The following is a 5,461-nucleotide window of genomic DNA, read 5'->3' as shown; positions in this document are numbered from 1 at the left end:
AAAAAACCACAAAGCTTTGAGATTTGAATCTGTTATTAAATTCAAAAGTCCACATTTGGGATGATTTTTGGAACTGAGTGTGAGCATTTGCAAAACGCTCATGTTTACATTTCACCTTGACTTGTGTTATATTCTGTCATGAAATGTAGGCTTTAGAGCACAGCTACAACCTTGCTGTACTCCATGCTGTTATGAGCCTTTGATCACTTTAATCACTGTACTTAAGAATAGCTTGATCTATTTTTTTCAGCTAAATTGACATTCTACAAGGCAAGAAGGTAATTAGCGATGTCTACTCTGCTGAAATAATATAGCATCTCACTTGTTCCCTCATGAGCTGTACAGCTTGGCTATAGCCATTGTTAGACATAAAAAAAGCTTCCTTCTTCTTAAAGAACAAGAAGTAAAAGACAACTTTGTGTAAGCTTATTAAACACTGTGTTCACGTTCCAGCATAGCTGTGTCTCTTGAAATACAAGCAAAGAGTTCTAGCTTTCCTTTGCCCTGGGAGGCCTGGATGCTGGAGTAGACCATGTACTCCTCATCTGTACTTCTCATTTGGCTCAGGGCTCAAGCACATGGCTAAAAACTAAGCTTTCTTGTTTGGGACATTGCTTTGCATCCCTAGGATGCTTTAAGCAGGATGTTCCACTTTTACTGCTTGATCTTTTTTGAGTCATTTAAATACAAAGAAAGTGCTAGCTATCTGAATATTATGTAATTACCTGATTTGTGTGTGTTTTCATAAAAGATCAGATCCATGCACCAGAGTGGCAGTGCTTTCACTTTCCCCAGAGGACTCTCTAGCTGCATGACTTGGCAGTGTTACGCTGCAGAATGACTCTGCCCCTTGAGCAGCAAGCCCATCCTTTTTACATAAACCAGCCAAGAAAGCAAAGAGGTGAGAGGTGTCTATCTTGAAGCATCTCAGGTCTATCTCAGAGAAGGGCGAACGCATACCTTTTACATAAATTTCCAAACTTCATGCTTTAGAAGTGGAATAGGTTTGTTTTAGAAGCGGAATAGCTGCCTCTGTTCATATACATGCCACAGCCTCCCCAGTGGGTGGGAAGAGTCATAGAATCATAGGGGTTGGAAGAGACTTCTGGATATCATCCAGTTCAACCCCTAAAGAGCCTCCCTCAAGTGCAGCATGCACAGTTCTTCGGAACATCTCAGGGCTGCATTATTACATTTGCAACTGCTCCCACAACAAGCTGGTGCCAGCAGGGATGGAGAGGGCACACAGAGCGGCTCACAGTGCTGTGACCTGTGCTCCCTGGCTGTTCTGCTTATCTATTAAGGAACAAAATTAGGATCACCAGTTGTCACTGCATAGGGTCTGCCAAAGTGCTGGCTTCTAGAAGTCATGGGATGAACTGGTGGTTAGGTTAGACCACACATTGTGTTGGAAATGAATGGCTCACAGGCCCCTACCCCTCAAGTAATAAATAGTATTGTCTGCATTACAATGTCTTCCACCAGCAAAACTGTTAGTCTTCCATTAGAAGGACAGGAGTCAGATGGCTGCATGTGGATGGACAGAAAGTATGACTTTCTCCTAATTCAAGAACTGCTGAGATGTTTGAGCCTCTTCTACAGAAACTGCTTATTTCAAAGATGACAGGATCTAGGCCATAAATAAGTGAAGAGGTGAAAAAAAAAATCAATCATCTCCTTTATCAAATAAACGTGTGACTGGAAGCATGTGTCTAAGATAGTGATACATTTCTTTTTAGGCACAAAAATTAACAGTCCATCAAGAATCTGCATTTCTACACGATAGTGAAATCCTGAGGAGCTGATGTCCTTTCCATAGTCAGACAATCTGGTTGCCAAGCTGGTGGCTGCAGCAGAGTTCTGTGCTTCTGCAGGCATTCCCCATGACAGCAGTCTCCTCCTCCTCCTCCCTTTGCTCCTATCATCCAGGCTCCAGTGAGAGCTACACCCACAGCACCCCAATACTTAGCCCCTCAGTACCTGAAATGGTAATAGCACTGTTTTGTTTTTATTTCCCAGACAGAAGGCTATGCTGATTCTGGCTCCTTGCTGCAATAAATTGGCAGATGATGCTCTAATGAGAACAATAATGCACCCACCCTACCGCCTTTGATCACTTATGTGTTCTTTTGCAGCTTGTGAAAGGCTCTAAAAGCTTTCACCAGACAGGTTGTTTGATTTTTAAGGAGTGTCACTAGCGCTGTTTACCCCAGACAGGCAGAAGCCTGTTTTTGCAGTGTGCGGTTGCTGGGACAATTGACGTCAGCTAAGTGGCCAATATGTAGTTTGACCCAAGAAATGCCAGGTTTCAGCCATTTGCCAGCAATTTCAACAGCAGAAGCTGCCTCAAACCAGCATGTCTGAACTTAGTGCTTCAGCGAGCTGCTTAATGGGTTGGATGCTGGGGTGCGGTCAGTGGGCATCAAATGTGCTCTGCCATTTCACATCAGCTGATGGTCAGCAATACTATTGCATGATGGTGCTGATGGTCAGCAATTGCCCATATACTGGTACTAGCTATATTCTCATGACAAAGTGATCTGAGTTCTTGACCCTTTTCCTTTATTCTGAGCTACCCATGCAAGGAACGGAGTTGCACTGAAGTTGCACAGAGTGGACTGTGACAATTGTTTCCACTTGTGCACTCCTAGCTACAATCCCATGACCATCTTCGCTCTCACTGAAAATTACTTGGCAACACAGATGAGCTCCCATGGGAAGTTATCACCAGGATGTGATTAAAGTTACCCACAAAACAGATGTTTCTTTGGAAGAAATGTATTGTAATTAATCTGTAAACTCAGAGCAGTTAAAATGGAGGCTGGAAACAACAAGCAGAAAATGCTGAATACATCTTATCTCACCATTTGGCTTGCTGTTTCCCATGCATTCTTCTTGCCCCAGCCACCTCATCCTGCAGCATCTCAGTCTGAGTGACTGAACTGACAGGTGATCTTTTGCGACTTTTTGCATACCTTTGCCTACTTCAGCACCCAAATCAATGGTCTCTGCTTATTTATGCATCTTTATCTGAAGGAGAATCGACTCCATTTTAATTGCATATGAACGGGATGATAATAAAGCACTAATTGCTTTTTCTGCCCATGAACTGATCTGTATCTAGCTGAATTTGCCCTTGATGATCTCACAACATTGGCAAAATCGCAAACAAATACACACAGACGCGCTGCTTGCATTAGAAGAATCCAGGTATCTCTTTCATTTTTCACAGGCTACTCGATGTCTTTTCATTTCAGCAGCTACACAGCATCACTGATGTGTAACTGCTCAGCAGATATATGTATGTAAATAGTATGTATCCCGTATACTGGCTATCCCTGTGTGAGGTTAAGTGAGGTTTCTGTTGGGAGAGAGGGTGTTGTCCTTTTTTTGTGGAAATGAAATCTTTGTTCTCATTGATTAAAGAAGCAAGGAATGGCCCACACAGAAGAATCCTGAGTTCACAATACCCTTCTAAAATGCAGAGCTGGTGAAACATGTATCTGTCATCCATTGCTTTCTGTGTCTTGTAGCGTACCTACTGCTGTGATAACTGAGCACCTGTCAAGATACTATATTGCTAGTCATGGAAATGGAAGTCATCTCAGATTTATCAACAGAGAAGCTGACATTGCTGCCTGGCAAGTTTCTCAGCTTTTGTGCCTCAACCTTGACCCTCAAGGATCTACTTCTCAAGGCAAGAAAGCAGCGAATTCTCCTCGCGGATTTAATCACCGTCTCCTCTGCTATGGGTTCTGATTCATGAGGTGGTAGAGATCTCTTTAACCAAACCAGATCACCTGAAGTAGTCACAGCTACAGGACACAGAGCACACATTTGCCACAAGCTGACTTTGGCATCTCAGGTCCCAGTAATACCCAAATGAAGTGGAAATCTACTTGCTTGAGACTACAAGTGGATCACTGATGACAGTGGGCACCTTTCAGACATTAAGGCTGTGCCTGTATTTGAACTGCAAGACATTTTTTATACTCTCATTGTCCTTTGAGCTCACAAAGGATGCTCACAATCTTGTAAAAAAGCCATGCTCCAAAGTCATCAAGTGATATTAGATTGTCTCAAAACCACTAGAGGTGAGTGCTCGAAGATTCCTGTCTCTTAATACTGAATTGCTCCATTATAACTTCCAGAAAAAGCAAGTGTGGTTTGTCCTGTGCGTTGCTGTCTTTCTCAGCATGAGAAATGTTAATGCTTTTCACAGAAACCCAGCTTTAAGTTCTCTCCCTTTCTTTTTCCAGGTTCCCTCTATTTCCCAGAAGGTGTTCCAGAGCTGGAGCCAATTCAGCTGCCAAGACGCTCCTTTCTCACCTGCTGATTGCAATTAGCCACTGCCAGCTGGGACCTGGTGTGCCACTGAAGAGCTAACAAGAAGCAGAGACCAGCATGATGCCTCGACAGCACATACACAGTGAATAAATAAGAAATGCTTCACTGTATTCCTGAAGTTACTTCCTATGCAACTTCAATTGCTTCCTAAGCAATTCCTGTGTCCCTACATGCACGTCAGAGGTTCAGCTTGCTTCTCGTGCTCTTACCTCATGCTGTCACATACTTGCATCAGGACCAGGGTGTTGCAAATTTCCTCCGTAATGAAATTCTGCATATTTGAAGTACTAATCTGAGAGGTTCCAGGAGATTTACAGCCAGGCAGGCTCCCAAATAGAAGGATATCTTCAGGTTTCGCTTTAGGCCAACATGCCCTGGCTTAATCCGTGCCCTGAGTGATAGGGACAGCTGTCCTCTGTCCAGCTCCTGTCCTATCTCCCAACACACAACAACTCTAATGCTTCTGTCTTATACTCAGAAAAGCACTGAATTTGCACTATTTCAAAAGGATTATGGATTTGGGATGCTATATTTTTGAATAATGACAATGACATCTGCCCATGGAGCCTTGCTAGATTTTATAGCCATAGTAAGCCTTTCCAGCTTAACCTCTCCATATGAGATACTTCTAGATAAAACATATCAAGAGCACGAGACCATTTTCCTTTCCAATTTACCCTCTCTGGGGATTCCTTCTTGACATAAGTGCCATATGAACTTATTGGGATTAGCTCACACGTACTGCAGCAACAAGAGATGCCACTGTCATGGGGAGCATCCAGCCAGGATCAAAGACTTCTTATACAGTGAATGAGGGCCTTCATTGGTCCTTGTCGTGTGAGGGGTTTTTTGTGTGGTGTAAGAAAAACATGATCCCACTTTCTGACTATGGATGCAGAGGATTCAGGTTGCTTTTGACTTCTTTGAGATGTTGTGCTCCACTTAAGCACATGATCTGATTGTGTCCACCTCCCCATCCATCAAATGTCTGCAACCCATCCTTTCAGAATGACACACACACACAACCAAAACCATTCAATGAAAAAAGAGTTAAAAATTACAGAGCCCTGTTATAATGTAAAGGACACAACTGTGGAAAAAAAAATTATCACAG

The 5,461-nt window shown here is 43.0% G+C and overlaps 2 long non-coding RNA genes across 2 annotated transcripts in view; one reads left to right on the top strand and one right to left on the bottom strand.

The window, feature by feature from the left end:
* Nucleotides 1-4,531, top strand: part of LOC104914703 — a 20,498-nt gene extending 15,967 nt beyond the window's left edge. Inside the window, exons 3-4 of the long non-coding RNA XR_796107.3 lie at nt 3,534-4,094; nt 4,260-4,531. This is a non-coding gene — a long non-coding RNA (uncharacterized LOC104914703). The remainder of the gene's footprint in view (nt 1-3,533; nt 4,095-4,259) is intronic.
* The window catches only part of LOC104914705, a 29,936-nt gene extending 25,192 nt beyond the window's left edge, over nt 1-4,744 (bottom strand). The window contains exon 1 of the long non-coding RNA XR_796108.3: nt 4,557-4,744. This is a non-coding gene — a long non-coding RNA (uncharacterized LOC104914705). The remainder of the gene's footprint in view (nt 1-4,556) is intronic.
* Nucleotides 4,745-5,461: the final 717 nt, after the last annotated feature.

The sequence above is a fragment of the Meleagris gallopavo genome, chromosome 1 (assembly GCF_000146605.3).
Source record: "Meleagris gallopavo isolate NT-WF06-2002-E0010 breed Aviagen turkey brand Nicholas breeding stock chromosome 1, Turkey_5.1, whole genome shotgun sequence".
NCBI classification, from domain to species: Eukaryota; Metazoa; Chordata; class Aves; order Galliformes; family Phasianidae; genus Meleagris; species Meleagris gallopavo.
The sequence above is the reverse complement of the archived record's forward strand: the minus strand, read 5'-3'. Positions and strand labels throughout refer to the sequence as shown.